At 36.3% G+C, this 17,349-nt stretch overlaps 1 long non-coding RNA gene across 1 annotated transcript in view; it reads left to right on the top strand.

Moving 5' to 3' along the window:
• The window catches only part of LOC127555112 (uncharacterized), a 33,217-nt gene extending 16,963 nt beyond the window's left edge, over window positions 1-16,254 (top strand). The window contains exons 2-3 of the long non-coding RNA XR_007952159.1: window positions 7,747-7,928; window positions 16,163-16,254. This is a non-coding gene — a long non-coding RNA (uncharacterized LOC127555112). The remainder of the gene's footprint in view (window positions 1-7,746; window positions 7,929-16,162) is intronic.
• The last annotated feature ends 1,095 nt before the right edge of the window (window positions 16,255-17,349 follow it).

The raw sequence follows: 17,349 nt of genomic DNA, 5'->3' as shown, positions 1-17,349 counted from the left end.
CATGAATTCCTTGGTCCCAGTATATCTTTATCTCTGTCTGACTGGATAATTTGAGACGAGAGTCCTGTCCAGTCAATCTTACTCTCCCATTAATAAAATATTAAAAACTCCCTAATCTCTCTCCTGCCTCAGTTTCTCCAGCATTACACTCCCAGAAGCTTACTACTGGGGTTCCTTCAGTTCTCCTAATAGTGTAAGCATCCCAGCGGGTGATCCTGTGTTCTCACTGCCTGCTCTGCCCTTCTTCTGATCATCTATTTCTTTGATGACATCTTTTATAATAATAGGTGGCTTCCAGGTATTAGGAGACACCTGTTTTCCAGAGCTAAGTTCCAGCAAGCAAACTCCGTCATAGCAGAGTTGTTTCATATAGTGATTACATTGCTTTGACTAGCACCAGGTATTCTCTGAGCTCAGACCTTCACCTACTGTCATGTTCTGGTCATAAAGCCCAGCAGTGAATCAGATTTGTCACAATGTTGCTGTTCGCCCTCAGGGCAACAGCTCACAAGCAGTCCTTAGGGTAAGTATTGAGGTTTGACCACCCTAAGGTGGGCCCCTCCATTGGGACACGTCCTTGTTTGTGAGCTGTTTCCCTAACTCTGAAATCAAACTTCTGTTTGATTCCTGCCTCTCCTGCTGTGTTTGGCTCTAGTCATCCACAAGTTAGAGGTCATTTCAGTCCAACTGACATTCATTCACATCAGATATCGTATTGGACACAGAACCAGGCCATTGGACTCTCTGATACCAGCAAGAATGGACTAAGCACCACGGGAGGTTTATTCCTCTGGAGTCTGAGCACCCCCTTGTCCAATGAGTCCTGCCTTGTCCCTGCTCCAATCTTCTGAGCTCCCACCTTGGCTGGACTCACCATTCCTTGTGAGGAAAACTGCAGAGTCCTTCCATGATCTGTTTTATCTTGGGCCACTCTGAGAAGGACAGCCTCTCTTAAAATGCACACTTCTTTTAATTGGCCTCTCTGAGTGCCTCTGCTTTTTTTTTCTTGCATGCCCCTGTAAAATTGTAACTGTGTACTGCTTGTTTCTCTGCATGTCTGTTGTTTTTGAAATTGCATGCCTCTGTAAAGTTGAAATTACACTCCTTGGTAAATAGTATGCCAGATTAAAACTATCTGTATCTGTCTTGTCATTTTGTCTGTATTTGTGTTTTTGTAAAATATAAAATTTTTTGTTTGTGTTATGAACTAGATTCTGTTACCTTAAAAGATTTAAAATGCAGCCAGCCCAAAAAAAAAAAAAATCAACAACTTCTAAGGGTTTTAGCCAGAGAGTTTTGAACACTGAGAATAATTAATGAATTTTAGTAGTTGAAGCAATTGTTCCAGTAAGCAAGACTAACCCTTCCCCCCACTTTAGGCTTTCTGTAGGAGATTAGATTATAAGAAAAGATAAAAAGATAAAATCTGAAAGTCACTTTTTTTTCTGTCATTTTAGCTTTGGTTATTATTGCAATTATAAAAATAAAATCAGATAATCAAAACTTGTAGAACTACTAAAAGCATTTTGGCAGATTAAGGAGTTTAAACATTAATCACTTTAAAATTGTGGGAGAGAACTTCTGGGCCCTTGGGATGATTACAGAAGTAATTCTCTTTTCAAATATCTTAAAATTTTTGGGGTACCACAGTATAATTTATTTTAAAGAAAAATAAGGATTAGACACTATAATAGTTTAAAAAGTAAATGGCAAAATTAATAGTTTCATTGTTCTAGAGCAATGGAGGAAGGCAGCTAGTTTGGAAGAAATTCTAAAATGAAGAATGAAAAAATATATATAAATGGTTTAAATCTTATGGCAACTTCTTGTTAGCTCTTTCTTGACATTCTAACCATGAATAAAGAAAAAGGTGTTTAAACCAGAGATTCCTGTGACTCTCCCAGATCAGATACCCTTTCTCTGTTAACTCCTCTCATCCTATATTCTCCTCAGATTCCCAAATACAAGTATTGAAAAAAACTGCTGTAAAATGTAGAGAAACTTGAATTATATTATGGTTGCAGAAATCTATTAGTTGTGTAATCTCGGGCAACTTATCTCTGTTTGCTTCAATTCCTTGTGAAGATTAAAATAATATAATAATTGTAAAGTGTTTTGTACAGTGATTAACATATACTAAGCACTAAATTATTATTTCTTTGATTGAATGTAATTGTTCCATACCTGATAACGCTAAAGTGGTTTTAAAATGCCAAATGTAATAAGATTAATGATTTTTGTATGGGATAATTTGGTAGCATAATATAATTTGAAGTTTTTTCCATGTTTTAAATACATGTTATTGTTTATGTTATTATTGTATTTCTAAATTCTCTTATATTATGAAAATTTTAGTGATCATTGTAACAGAAATGCTGTTAGACAAAAAAAAATGCTTTTTAATCTGGATGCTATTACACATGAATTGGGCTTTTTAAAGGATCTGATTTTGAAAATAAGTATTTGAAAACTATTAAATATTTAATGAGGTACATTTTATTATAAATCAGATAATAATATGATATTACTAGTAGAATTATCTAGGAACCTTTAGATTTTGAACCGGAAAAACAGAGCCCCTTTTAGAACTGCCCTAAGCATATTATCCAAGAAAAGCTATCTAAGAACCAGATGACTACATGAGACATCTGGGACTTACATTGTGCTAGTTAGATGGATATTGAGAATGGGTTGCTAGAATACCATGAGACTTGATTTGAGTTACCTTTAAGTTTTCTTGGTTTAGTGACATGTAAATCTTCTTTCTCAAAAAGTCCATTGTGAAACCTCTAAGTAGAATTATCTGAACCTGACTTAATGTAATTATGCAATTATAAGTATTGTGGAGTAAAACTTTATTTAAAAACCTGCGAAATCGAATCATCTATATGTGTTGTATAGAGAATTTTAATTAAGGACTTCTGCTGACCAGAAACAGAGATTCAAATATTGATGCAAGGAGTTTTCTCTAAGGGTCCCTACCAAGTCCTTTTGATTACTCCCACAGCTGCCAAACTTTTAAGTGTAGACTCCTGGATAATCTGAATAAAGCCCTTATTCTTGCAATGACTATAGCAATCTAGTGTTTGACAAACTTAAAGACCCCAGCTTTTGGGATAAGAACTCACTATTTGACAAACAACTGCTGGGAATATTGGAAATTAGTATGGCAAAAAACTAGGCATTGACCCACACCTAACACCCTATACCAATATAAGGTCGAAATGGGTTAATGATTTAGACATAAAGTGTGATATTATAAGCAAATTAGAAGAACTAAAGATAGTTTATCTCTCAGATTTGTGGAGAAGGAAGGAATTTGTGGCCAAAGAATTGGAATACATTATTGAATATAAAATGGACAATTTTGATTATATTAAGTTAAAAAGTTTTATAAAGGAAGCAATAAACTGGGAACAAATGTTTACATTCAAGGGTTCTGATAAAGAAATATGTGTATATTATATATATAATATATAGAGAGAAAAAGAATTGACTCATTTATAAAATTCAAGCCATTCTCCAATTGATAAGTGGTCAAAGCATATGAACAGAGAGTTTTTAGATAAAGAAATTGAAACCATTTCTAGTCATCTGAAAAGGTGCTCTAAATCTTCTTTCTCAAAACTAGTCCATTGTGACTTTTGTTATGTAGCCAATGACCAAGGTCCTGATTCAAGCATGTGTTGGCATTTTCTCTCTCTACATTTTTGGCATCCCACTCTCTTTTCTAACTGTAATCAAAAAATATCTAACAATGTTTCCTGAGACACACTTCCTTGATAGGTCCCCTTAAGAAACTAATCCCCTGGACAACATCTGATCCTGGCTTAAATGGTCTTGTATGTCATCTTGACTTATATCTGCCTCTTCTTCATTGGCCAGAAGAATAGGAGTTATCCTAAAGTTTAGGACACAGTAAAATCAGTACATTGGTGATGAGTCCTTAATGATAGTCATAATAGTAGAAAAGGCTCTGAATAGGAGTCAAAGAGCCAGATTTTCTAATCTGTCCACAATACTTCCAGACTGTGTGGCTCTAGGTAAGTTCAATAGCCTCTCAAGATCTCAATTTCCTCATTTGTAAGAAAGGGATTTTAAAAAAAAAAACTACTTCACAAGATTAATTTAGGGAAAGTGCTTTGTAAACTTAAAAGCAATAGTGAAATGCAAACTCTTACTTTGAAACTTCAAAGATCTTTGCACTCTTTTATGTGATTCCTTCCTAGTAAAAATCTCCATGCCTTGGTAGACTTCCAGATGAAAAAAAAACTTTTTCCTGGTGGCTAATGAGTAATGAGTCCCTTCACTTAGCCAAGTTGGTTAGTGTGCTTCATGTGTGCACGTACACATACACACACACACACACGCACGGAGTCTACAGATGGTTTTGTATTAAGTCCAGTAAACATCTAGTGAAAGAATATCACCCTCTTTTCTTCTGCTTTTATGCTTCCTAAGCATGTTCCTCACAACAGAATGAGCTAGTTAATGTAAATATCATTACCATTTTACAAGTGGAGAAACCAAGGCTCACAGGGCTAAGTGACTGACAATGGCATAACCCTGTTAGGAAGAAAAGAGGCTAGGTTGTCAATCTAGATCTTCTTACTATAAAGTTCAATATTGGGTCCCTCAAGCCCATCCTCATTTGCCCTGTCATTCTCCTTCCTGTGTATGAAGTAAGATGGTCAAGGAAAGAGTTCTTTGACCTCTTTTAATTTCTTTTCTTGTCTGGCCCATGCCCTGGCTGGATACAGGACTTCACTCACAAGAAAGGCTTTTGAGGGGATCACCTTTAGTCTTTCCAAGAGGGGAAGGAAGAAGGACTCTTGACCAACATGTTAAGGAACTGTTCTGCTGGGATGATGGCCGGTTTCCAAAGCCAAAGAATTTATCTCCAGATAGTCAACAGCATGACTGGATTTAGCTGGACTGGCCTCAAACAGCAAACACAACTTGTCACAGAATAACTCGTATTTCTGTAGAGCTTTTAGGTTTACAAAAATACTTTGTCACAAGAACTCTATGAGATAGGTGCTACTCATAGGAGAGGTACATAAGAGTGTTGAAATTACTTGGACTGAATCACTTCCACCTCTCTGTAAAAGATAGCGAGATAAAGTGAAATAATTTACTCTTTTTCAGGTCTCAAAACCAGAACTCTAATCCTGATCTTTTGATTCCAAATCATGGATCTTTTTATTATTCCTTATTCAATTCAGTTAACAGACTGAGTTATTATTGCACTTGCTGAGATCAGAATATTATGCTGAGGGCTCCTATGCTGAGGAGATAGAAAGTTTAGATACTATGGAGTTCCTGCTCTCATGGAGCTTACAGTCTAGCAGAAGAATAAAACTCAAATCCAGAGAGCTAACAACAGGATATCATAATTGCAAAGAAGAAGTGCAAATCAAGTTGGTCATGAGGTCCCAGGGCAAGGTTGTTGCCAATGAAGGGGTGTGTGGTGGGGGTGAGGTAAGGGGGGAGTGTATGGGTGTATGTGGGTGTAGGTGTAGAATCTGGAAAACTATTATGGAAAAGATTTTTCAGATGAGCTTCAAAGGTTGGTCCTCCGAGGCCTCAGCCCTGGAAAGGGAGTGACACTGGATTCCCTAAGGCTATGGTAGCAGAGCACAAGCATGGCCCAAGGAAGGCCCATGGGTTCATTATTTAAGCATCAACTTAGCTACTCCTGTTAGTGAGACTCATTACCTTAGGAGTGGTCATTATGTAACTGCCTACTAAGACATGAAGGAGTTGTGCATGTCAATAGAAGAAGGACTAACATGTATGAAATCGCAGATCCTTGAAAAATTCCCAGGTGGAACTGAGGGGAGGGCATTCTGGGAACAAGGAACAGCTTAAACAAAAGTCACATTCTGGAGCTGGGAGCAATCCAGTTTGTTTGAAGTCAGAAATACCTGGAGGGGAATAAGAGGAAAAACAGACTGGTGACAGTTTGGGGAGAACCTTGAATGCTAGGATCAGGATTGTTATTTGCTGACTATTAGAGAGCCATTGTAGAGTTTTGAGTATAAGTGGCACAAAAAATAGCTTTGTTTTCCAACCCGAGTTTATCCCAGTAGCTAGGGAATAATTAAGTTTCATCTCCCCACATCTCCAATCAATCAATAAACATTTAAGTGCCACCTGTGTGCCAGCTGGGTGACTTAGGTGGATAGAGTGCTGGACCTAGTGTCAGGAAGTCCTGAGTTCAAAGCCAGCCTTGGATATTTACTAGCTAAGTGACCCTGGTGAGTCATTTCACCTGTTTGTCTTAATCCACCAGAGAAGGAAATGGCAAACTAATGATGTCTGGATCTTGGTATTAGGTGCTCATAGATATCTTGAATTACTGCGAACAGTCTGGAAACCAAGCTACTTCCAGGGGCAAGCAGGGAGGAGCACGGGGCCTTATGTGGGCCTTTTGTCCCTTACTTTAACAAAATCATCATGACCCCACAGTTTACTATATCCAGTCAGAAAGCCAAGTTATAATGTCAATATATTATCTATAAATAATAAATAAGGGCACCCCTTATAAACTCTCCCTTCCTTTACCTGGTGGCCTACTCAATCAACAGGATATAGCCCACATGAGCTAGTTATAAATTATCCCCAATAGAGAATTGATTCAAATTTATAAAAATTCAAGCCATTTTCCAATTGATAAATGGTCAAAAGATATGAACAGACAATTTTCAGATGAAGAAATTAAAACCATTTCTAGTCATATGAAAAGATGCTCTAAATTATTATTGAGCAGAGAAATGCAAATTAAGACAACTCTGAGATACCACTACACACATTTCAGATTGGCTAAGATGACAGGAACAGGTAATGATGAATGTTGGAGGAAAGGGGGGGAACTGGGACACTGATACATTGTTGGTGGAGTTGTGAATGAATCCAACCATTCTGGAGAACAATCTGGAACTATGCCCAAAAAGTTATCAAACTGTGCATACCCTTTGATCCAGCAGTGTTTCTACTGGGCTTATATCCCAAAGAGATACTGAAGAAGGGAAAGGGACCTGTATGTGCCAAAATGTTTGTGGCAGCCCTGTTTGTAGTGGCTAGAAGCTGGAAAATGAATGGATGCCCATCAATTGGAGAATGGCTGGGTAAATTGTGGTATATGAATGTTATGGAATATTATTGTTCTGTAAGAAATGACCAGCAGGATGAATACAGAGAGGACTGGCGAGACTTACATGAACTGATGCTGAGTGAAATGAGCAGGACCAGGAGATCATTATATAAGGCAACAACAGGACTGTACGATGATCAATCTAATGGACGTGGCTCTCTTCAACAATGAGATGAGTCAGATCAGTTCCAATGATCTTGTGATGAAGAAAGTCATATGCACTCAGAGAGAGAACAGTGGGAACTGAATGTGGATCACAACATAGCATTTTCACTTTTTTGTTGTTCTTTTCTTGCATTTAATTTTTTCTCATTTTTTTCTAGTTTGAGTTGATTCTTCTTGTGCAGCAAGATAAATTGTATAAATATGTATGTATATGTTGGATTTAACATGTATTTCCACCATGTTTAACATATAGTGGACTACTTGCCATCTGAGAGGGGGAATAAAGGGGGAAATTGAGACACAAGGTTTTGCAAGGGTTAATGTTGAAGAATTATCCATGCCTATGTTTTTAAAAATAAAAAGCTTTAATAAAATAAATAAAATAAAAATCAAATTTAAAAATAAATAAATTATTCCCAACCCAGATACTGGAAGCAGCCACAACTGCTGGCAGCCAGAATTCCCAGATGGCCCCACTACCCTATACTTTACTCCTAAACTACTCTTCTGTTGGCTGCCATTGGCCTTCGGTTGCTGCAATCCTTCTTGGCAACAGGATCTATGCTCTGGAGACGGCAAAGGGGCAAGACCCCTCCAGTAGCACAAGGTGAGCAGGCATGTATGACTTATGATTATATTATCTTCACCCCCCAAAGCCTTGCCTTTTCTAAACTTCCCCATTTCTATTAAAAGTTCCACCATCCTTCCAGTTACAAAGCTTCACTACCTCAGCCTTTACGCTTTACTTCCTCTTACCTATAGTCATTCCAGTTATTTTGTTCTTAGTATTCCCCTCTCGTTCCACTTTCACAAATCACCTCTTTTCTAGACTATTGTCATTACCTCCTAAACTGTCTCCTTATCATAAGTCTTTCCCTTCTCCAATCCATCTTCCCCAGTGTTCTTGTCACTCAAAAAGTTCCAGAAAGTATCTGTTGCTTCTAGAAGAGAATATTTCACCTTTATTTCATCCTTTTAAAATGCCTATTTTTTGATGTTTTCAAATGGAATTTAGTAATACACATATTTAATTTGTCAGTAAGTAAAATTATACATGCTCAAAAATCCTTTTCTGATAGGAGTACAAGATCCAAAAAAAGTTTACATACCATTGCAATAGATAGGCAGATTAAAGACAAAAACTCCAGTTCCAAAATAAACTTTCTAACCTAGCCCAAGGCAACTGAACTCAGAGGAAATGAAATGACTAATTTTGGTCCCAGAGGACACATGATGAAACCTCTTTCTCTCCTTTCAGTAGAAGGAACTATGGGTGCAAAATGTTTCTTACACTGTCAGATGTGTTAGTTGGGTTTTCTTAATTGTTTTACTTTGTTACAAAGGAGGGTTCCATTTTGGAAGGTTATAAAAGGTAAATTGGTAAATGATTATAGTGTAAAAAACCCAAAAGTATAAATAAGATTTTAAAATTATAAATAAAAGAGCTAAAATAGAAACTTGATGATCCATCTTCCTCATAGTCCCCAAAGAGAATGGCTTCTTTACTCTCACGATACTGCTTTTGTGATTTGTGGGATTTTTGCTAGTGATAAGATCCTAAGTAACTGGGTGTATTGGCAGAGAAAGAATGAAGTATTGCCTCGAGGCAGGCAAGGTAAGACACTGCTGGGGATCAGTTTAGTCTCATGGTCCTACACTCTGTGGAGATCATGGATGGCCCCACCTTGCTATGTCTGGTCAGAAATCTAAGTTATGTAAAACCTTCCCCTATTCTTCTGTCCATGGCTCACACCATCTTAGCTGAATCCCTCTTGGTATCCCACTACAGCCCTCTACCTGGCTGTGTTTTTCCCTTTCCCCTGCCCCAGGACTAGTGGTGTCTCTTCTCTCATCCCCCATCATGCTTCTTTCTCTAAATTTTACAAGATAAAGTGGAATTAAAGTATATATGATTAAAATGAACTTTTCTATCTACCTTTTGTAACTTTTATAAAAATAAGATTTGGTTCTATTTTTATGAATTTATTGTTGGTATCTCTATAAAATAACATTTAAAATGGCCATTGTGATGTTTTGCATTTGTTGGATTTGGAATTAGAGGACTTGGATTCAAATCACAGCTCTTCCTCTTACCATCTTTGGGATATCAGGTAATTTATTTCCTCTTTCTCTGGGACTTAATATCCCCAAATGTTGATAATAGCTCACATTTATATAGATTGTTTACTGTGTGCCAGACAGTGTGCTAAGTTCTTTACAGTTATTATCTCATTTGACCCTCACAACTCTGGGAGGGAGGTGCTATTCTTATCCCTATTTTGTAGATGAGAAAACTGAAGCAAACAGGTTCTGTGACTGGTCCAGGATCATACAGCTAGTAAGTGTCTGAGACTATATCTGAACTTTGGTCTTCCTGACTCCGGGCCCGCATTATCTCCTCTGTGCCACCTAGATTAGAGTAGGCAAACTTGCTAAGGCTCCTTTCAGCTCTGATTCCTATGGTCCTGTGAATGTTGTCCTTTCCTCTTCCCTTATCCAAGCAGCTATGCTCACAACAAAGAAAAAAGATTAATTCAGTACAATTAACCGCCACAAATATTCATTCACACAGTAGCTGTGGCTGCTTTTGTGGTCTGACTTCCCTAAAGGCCCAAGATAATGTTTCATTTCCCTTCAGACTAACACTTAACCCACAGCCACACCCATTCTCTTCACATATAAATTTTTTTTTTTGTCTTCCTCCCCCTCACCTCAACTCAGTTTTATTTCTAACTTCTATGATAGGTAAAAGAAACTTTTATTCATGAGTTTCATCTTCCAAATGAGCAAATGAAATATTACTTAAGCTGTCTCTATAAGGCAAAGAACCCCAAGAAATGATAAAAGATGTTACTTATGACATTTTTTTTCACCATCATACCTTAATGTGCTAGATTATTTAGCACCTTCTGGGAAGCAGAAAGACTTTCTTCTCTTCCTTCCTTCCTTCCTCCCTCCCTCCCTCCCTTTCTCCTTCCCTTCCTTTTTTCCTTCCTTCCTTCTTCCCTTTCTTCTTTCCTTCCTTCTCTCCTTCCTTTCTTCTTTTAATAGTATCCCCCCAGATACATGCAAAGATAGTTTTCAATATTCACTTGCAAAACTTCATGTTCCAAATTTTTCTCCTTCCTCTCCCCCAAAATAACAAGCAATCTAATATAGGCTAAGCATATGCAATTCTTCTAAATAAATTTCCATATTTATCATGCTACCCAAAAAAAATCAGATCAAAGGGAAAAAAAGAAAGACAGGAAAAAAAAAACAACAACAAGCAAACAAACAACAGTAACAAAAAGGTGAAAATACTATGCTTTGATTCAGATTCAGTCTTCATAGTCCTCTCTCTGAACACTGGTTGCACTTTGCATCACAAGCCTATTGGAATTGCCTTGAATCACCTCATTGTTGAAAAGAGTAAAGACCATTATCATTGATCATCACAGAATCTTTTTGCTATGTACAATGTTCTCTTGGTTCTGCTCAGTTTGATGTGGTTCTAGTGGTAGAGAATTGATGTGAGAATCCCCTCTGGTCTCAGGGTAGATCCAGTGTGAAAGAATTCACGAACCTGAAATCTGTGGCAAAAGGAAGTTTTATTGTTCTCTAAAAGGGAATTCCCTTAGTGGGCAAATGAAGAGATTTGCAAAGAGTCTGTAAACAGCAACCACTTGGTTGCTGTTCTTGGCCAGGGGACTGGGGGCAGTTTGAGCCGATTATCAGACCAAGATCTCCAATTGAATGAAATCATTTTTGAAGGCCTTTTTTTCAGAATCCAGAATTTCCTGAAGAGGATCCGGCTACCCCACAAAAAATAAATGGACAATGATTTGACCAAAATCATCAATTGAATGACACTGCTTATCTTAGAAAAGGTTTGTCTGGAAAGTATGGTTTTTTCCAGACTTCGGGAGACCCCAAATTTCCCTTCTTTTACACATTAAAAGGGACACAGTTTCAGAGTGATTCTTTTACAAATTAAAGGGGACACAGTTTCAGAGAGATTCTTTTACAGATTAAAGAGGACACAGTTTCAGAGTTGACCCCCATTATTTTCCCCCAAAAGTCAAGGGGGACAATTTCAGGGTTCACCACCGTCAAGTTCACTTAGCATCAGTTCATGTAACTCCACGCTTTCTGAAATCAGGCTGCTCATCATTTCTTGTAGAACAATACATTCATATGTATTCCATTACATTCATATTCCATTACTTATTCATTCATTCATTCCCAACTGATGAGCATCCATTCAATTTTTAGTTCCTAGCCACTACAAAAAGGGCTACTACAAACATTTTTGTACATATGGGTCCCTGTCCCTCTTTTATGATTTCTTTGGGAAACAGACCCTGCAGAGACACTGCTGGGTCAAAGGGTACTTAAGCACAGTTTTTATTTTATTTTTATTTTTTAATAATTTTTTATTGATAGAACCCATGCTAGGGCAATTTTTTACAGCATTATCCCTTGCATTCACTTCTGTTCCAATTTTTCCCCTCCCTTCACTCCCTCCCCCAGATGGCAAGCAGTCCTTTACATGTTGAATAGGTTACAGTATATCCTAGATACAATATATGTGTGCAGAACCGAACAGTTTTCTTGTTGCACAGGGAAAATTGAATTCAGAAAGTATAAATAACCCGGGAAGAAAGACAAAAATGCAAGCAGTTTATATTCATTTCCCAGTGTTCTTTCTTTGGGTGTAGTTGCTTCTGTCCATCATTGAATAATTGAAACTGAGTTAGCTCTTCTCATTGTCGAAGAGATCCATTTCCATCAGAATACATACTCAGACAGTATCATTGTTGAGGTATATAATGATCTCCTGGTTTTGCTCATTTCACTTAGCATCAGTTCATGTAAGTCTCGCCAGTCCTCTCTGTATTCATCCTGCTGGTCATTTCTTACAGAATAATAATATTCCATAACATTCATATACCACAGTTTACCCAGACATTCTCCAATTGATGGGCATCCATTCATTTTCCAGCTTCTAGCCACTACAAACAGGGCTGCCACAAACATTTTGGCACATGCAGGTCCCTTTCCCTTCTTTAGTATCTCTTTGGAGTAGAAGCCCAGTAGAAATACTGCTGGATCAAAGGGTATGCACAGTTTGATAACTTTTTGAGCATAGTTCCAAATTGCTCTCCAGAATGGCTGGATGTGTTCACAATTCCACCAACAATGTATCAGTGTCCCTGTTTTCCCACATCCCCTCCAACATTCCGCATTGTCTTTCCCTGTCACTCTAGCCAATCTGACAGGTGAGTAGTGGTATCTCAGAGTTGCCTTAATTTGCATTTCTCTGATTAATAATGATTTGGAGCATATTTTCATATGTCTATAAATAGTTTCAATTTCTTCATCTGAGAATTGTCTGTTCATATCCTTTGACCATTTATCAATTGGAGAATGGTTTGATTTCTTATAAATTAGAGTCAATTCTCTATATATTTTGGAAATGAGGCCTTTATTAGAACCTTTGATTTTAAAAATGTTTTCCCAGTTTATTGTTTTCCTTCTAACCTTGTCTGCATTTGTTTTGTTTGTACAAAAACTTTTCAATTTGATATAATCAAAATTTTCTATTTTGTGGTCAATAGTGATCTCTAGTTTTAAGCACAGTTTGATAGCCCTTTGGGCATAGTTCCAAATTGCTCTCCAGAATGGTTGGATCTGTTCACAACTTCACCAACAATGAATTAATGAACAGGAAGTTTCTAGGACACAAAGATCTCATCTATCTGGTTCTGTACAGTTTCATTTATGTAGTACAATTAGGAAGTTAAGGATTTAAAAACAAAAACAACTCATTTATCTAGAATCATCAAGAAGGAAGAAGGGATTCTAGAGACAGAAGGAACTCTTTATCCAGAATCTTTGGGAGTCAGGAATTCAGGGGTAGGAACAAGTTAATTCTGGCTCTACCAAGGAGAGAGGACTTCTGGGTAGGGATATTTTTCAACAATATCAGGACACAGTGGGGTTTGAGCACAGGCGTTCCTCATTAAATGGTGTCATTAAAAAGCAGGGCTTTTCTCATAAGTGAATTTTTGTCAAATTCAAATTTTAGCATTGAAGTGCTGCCCTGGTAAGTCCTATATCCAGAATGGGTCAAAGACTCCAAAGTAGAGATTTTTTAAATTAGTATTTTACTTTTCCAAATAAGTGTAAAGATAGTTTTCAATATACATTTTTGTAAAACTTTGTGTTCTAAATTTTTCTCCCTCCCTCCCTTACTTTTCCCTTCCCAAGACAGCAAACAATCTGATATAGGTTAAATTATAGGTGCAATTCTTTTAAACATATTTCCATACTTGTCATGTTATGTAAAAAAAATCAGACCAAAATGGGATAGGGAAGCCATGAGAAAGAAAGAAAGAAAGAAAGAAAGAAAGAAAGAAAGAAAGAAAGAAAGAAAGAAAGAAAGAAAGAAAGAAAGAAAGAAAGAAAGAAAGAAAGAAAGAAAAAAAGAAAGAAAGAAAGGTGAAAATACTATGCTTTGATCCACTTTTAGTCATTTTCTTTTTTAAAAAGGCAGCAAGGCTAAAATAGAAATGTTTTGCATAATTTTATATGTGTAATGGGTATTCTATTTCTTACCTTCTCAATTTATGGAGGAAGCAGTAGATAGAGGGACAGAATTTGGAACTGAAAGTTAAAAAAAATTAAACCATAAAATAAGAAAGATCTCTGTATATAAATGAATCATTCCCTAACTGATAAATTGTCAAAAGATATGAATGGAAAAAATCCAAGTTAACTATAGCCATATGAAAATTTCTTCTAAATTAATAATAATTAGAGAAATGCAACTCTTGAGTTTCTGCCTCACAGCCTTCAGATTGGTAAAATTGACAAAAATGGAAAATTACAAATGCTGGAGGGGCTGTGAGAAACAGGCACAGTATTTCACTATTGGTGGAGTTGTGAATTGGTCTAGTCATTCTGGAAAGTTATTTAGAATAAGGACCCCAAAGTTGCTAAACTATGCATACTATTCATCCTGGCAATACTGAACTTGCATTTTATGAGAGTAAAGAAAGAGGAAAAAGTAATGTCCATAAGAAATATTTATAGCAACTGTTTTTATGGGTGGAAAAGAACTAGAAACTAAGGGGGTATCTATTAACTGAGGAATGACTGAACAAATTATGATATATGAATGTAATGAAATATTTTTGAACTATTTTGTTTAAATGAAGAAAACAGTTTTAGAAAAAATTAAGAAGACATGCATTGGCTGAAGAAGAGTGAAATGAGCTAAACCAGAATTCTTATTATATCAACATTATAAAAATGAACAATTCTGAAACATTTAAAATTCCAATCAACATGATTAATGATTAATCATGATCTCATAGGACTGATGATTAAGGGTGTTAATGACCTCTTGACAAAAAGTGTTGGATTAATATGAAGAATGAGTTGTCACTTTGGGGACATTGCCAATATGAGAATTTAGTCTGCTTATCTAAACTCATTTGTTACAAAGGGTTCTTTCTTTTTTGGTGGGGGCTGGGCTGGGGTGAATATTTTGAGATGTACCAAGGAGGGAAAAAATTTTGGTAATTGAAAAAATAAAATTTAATTTTAAAAAGTTAATGAAGTCTGGGAATTTTTTTGGTGAAAAATAGTCATTTACTAAAATAGCACAACAAGAACAGTAGCAACAAATCATCTCCATGAGCCTGAAATACACTGTTTCATGAATATACAACCATCAATGTGTTTTCCAGTATTGTAATTAATGAGCCCCCATCAGGGTACTCTCTATGAACAATTGATCTCCAGTTCTTTCTAAAAGTGCGGAACAATATTTTTAACTTGGATATCAGATAAGTCCAACTTAGGGGTGGTAGTTTCTACTAGCTTCATTTTCAGAAAACATCATCTGATATTTCTTCAGGTCCATGGTCCAGAGAAAGGCATTACATTGATATTAAAAGTGGAGAAGCATATATGTAGGGATACATATGGCCAAGACATATGTGAGAAGAGGCATCTCATGTCTCTTCTACTTATGGGATCAAGATTATGCTGATGTGTTTTTACTATTCCTGTTGATCTTGATTTCAGGGTTTTATTGGATATTACTCTACTGAGCATCACCGTATGATACACTGACAGACTTTGATAGATGCTACTTCACTGCCATCTTGTACCTTTGGGTTCAGATGATGGCCAAGTTTAGAGTATGGCTTTATACTTTCAGAAAGAATTGGGAGCTAATTTGGGGGAAATACACTTGTGGGAATTTATGAAAGCAAGACTGGAAAACCAGACCCTCCTGCCCCTAGAATCCTGAAAGTATAAGTAATCAGCTACCTCACTGGGAATCCCAAATTACAAATTTAAGTTGGAGTGAAAGTTGGAACAGTGACCCTGGAGGATGTAGCTATGAATAATCATTTATAAAAAATTTTAGGTTAAGAAATATCAAATAGAAAATGGTTAATAAAAACTTGCTTAGAACATAAGTGATGACATAAACACAGAGATAATAAGAAATCCTTAAAAAAAAAAAATACCTACTGCCTCCAATGAACTCAAATCACCACCTAGAAGCAGCTAAGTAGATACAGTGCTGGCCCTGAGTCAGGAAGACCTGAATTAACAAAGTTACTATTTCTGTAACCTTGGGCAAGTCACAGTTTCCTGCCTTAGTTTCTTCAATTATAAAAGAGAAGATAATGGCCCCTCCAAGGATTTTTGTGAGGATAAAGTGAAATAATATTGGTAAAAATGCTTAATACAATGCCTGGCATGTGTTTATTTTTAAATACTTTATAAATGCTAGCTACTATTATTTACTGCTATTGCTATTATTTTCACTGTCTTTAGGTCAAGATGAACTTCATTCCAGGGTACCAAAACAACTGGTCAATGTGATTGATGAATTGATGCCAATAATATTTGAAAAACGTGGAGAATAAAAGTACTTTAGATCTAAAAATGTTGTCATTCTTTTAAAAAAAATGAAGAAAGCTAAATCTGAGAATTATAGGTTAGTGAACTTCAGCTTCCTGAAAAAATTGGGGAGTTGAACACAACTGAAAAAACAACTAAACATTAAATCATTTTAGGAAGGCTGGTGACAATTTGGAGCCAATTCAGAAGACAATGACAATGATTGTGAGAAACTTAAGAGACCATGCCATACAAAAAAGAATTGAACAAACTGAGGGTTTCTAGTCAAGAGAAGAGAAAATTTATGGGTAGCATTATCATTATTAGATATTTCAAGTATATGAAAGTCTGTTATTGCTAAAGGGATTAGCTTTATTCTGTTTAGATAGCCACCAAGGTTCATGATATTGTCATTTACAATCCCACATATCCAATCAGTTGCCAATTCTTGTTACTATGTCCAAAATATTTTTCACGTATCCTCTTCTCTTTACTTACATGGCCACCACCTCTTATCTGAAGAATTTCATTGGCCTCTTAATGAATTTTCCTCTCCTTCCTCAAATGCTTTCCTTGCTTCAGTTTATTTTCCATTCAACTGCCAAAGTGATTTTCCTAAAGCTCAGGTCTAACCATGTTACTCTCCTACATAATAAGCTGCAATAGTTCCCTATTACCTCCAGAGTTGAATACATACTCTTCTGTTTGGCATTTAAAGTCCTTCGTAATTGAACCAGCTACACCCAGTGAAAGAACTCTGGGAGATGACTATGAACCATTACATTGAATTCCCAATCCTTCTATTTTTGTCCACCTGCATTTTTGATTTCTTTCACAAGTATAATTAGTATACACTATTTCAAAGTCCGATTCTTTTTGTGCAGCAAAATAACTCTTTGGACATGTATACATATATTGTATTTAACTTATACTTTAACATATTTAACATGTATTGGTCAAACAGCCATCTCAGGGAGGGAATGGGGGGAAGGAGAGGAAAAGTTGGAACAAAAGGTTTTGCAATTGTCAATGCTGAAAAATTACCCATGCATATAACTTGTAAATAAAAAACTATAATAAAAAAATAAAGTCCTTCATAATTGGCTTCTAATCTACCTTTC

This window comes from Antechinus flavipes, chromosome 3 (assembly GCF_016432865.1).
Source record: "Antechinus flavipes isolate AdamAnt ecotype Samford, QLD, Australia chromosome 3, AdamAnt_v2, whole genome shotgun sequence".
NCBI lineage: Eukaryota > Metazoa > Chordata > Mammalia > Dasyuromorphia > Dasyuridae > Antechinus > Antechinus flavipes.
The sequence above is the reverse complement of the archived record's forward strand: the minus strand, read 5'-3'. Positions and strand labels throughout refer to the sequence as shown.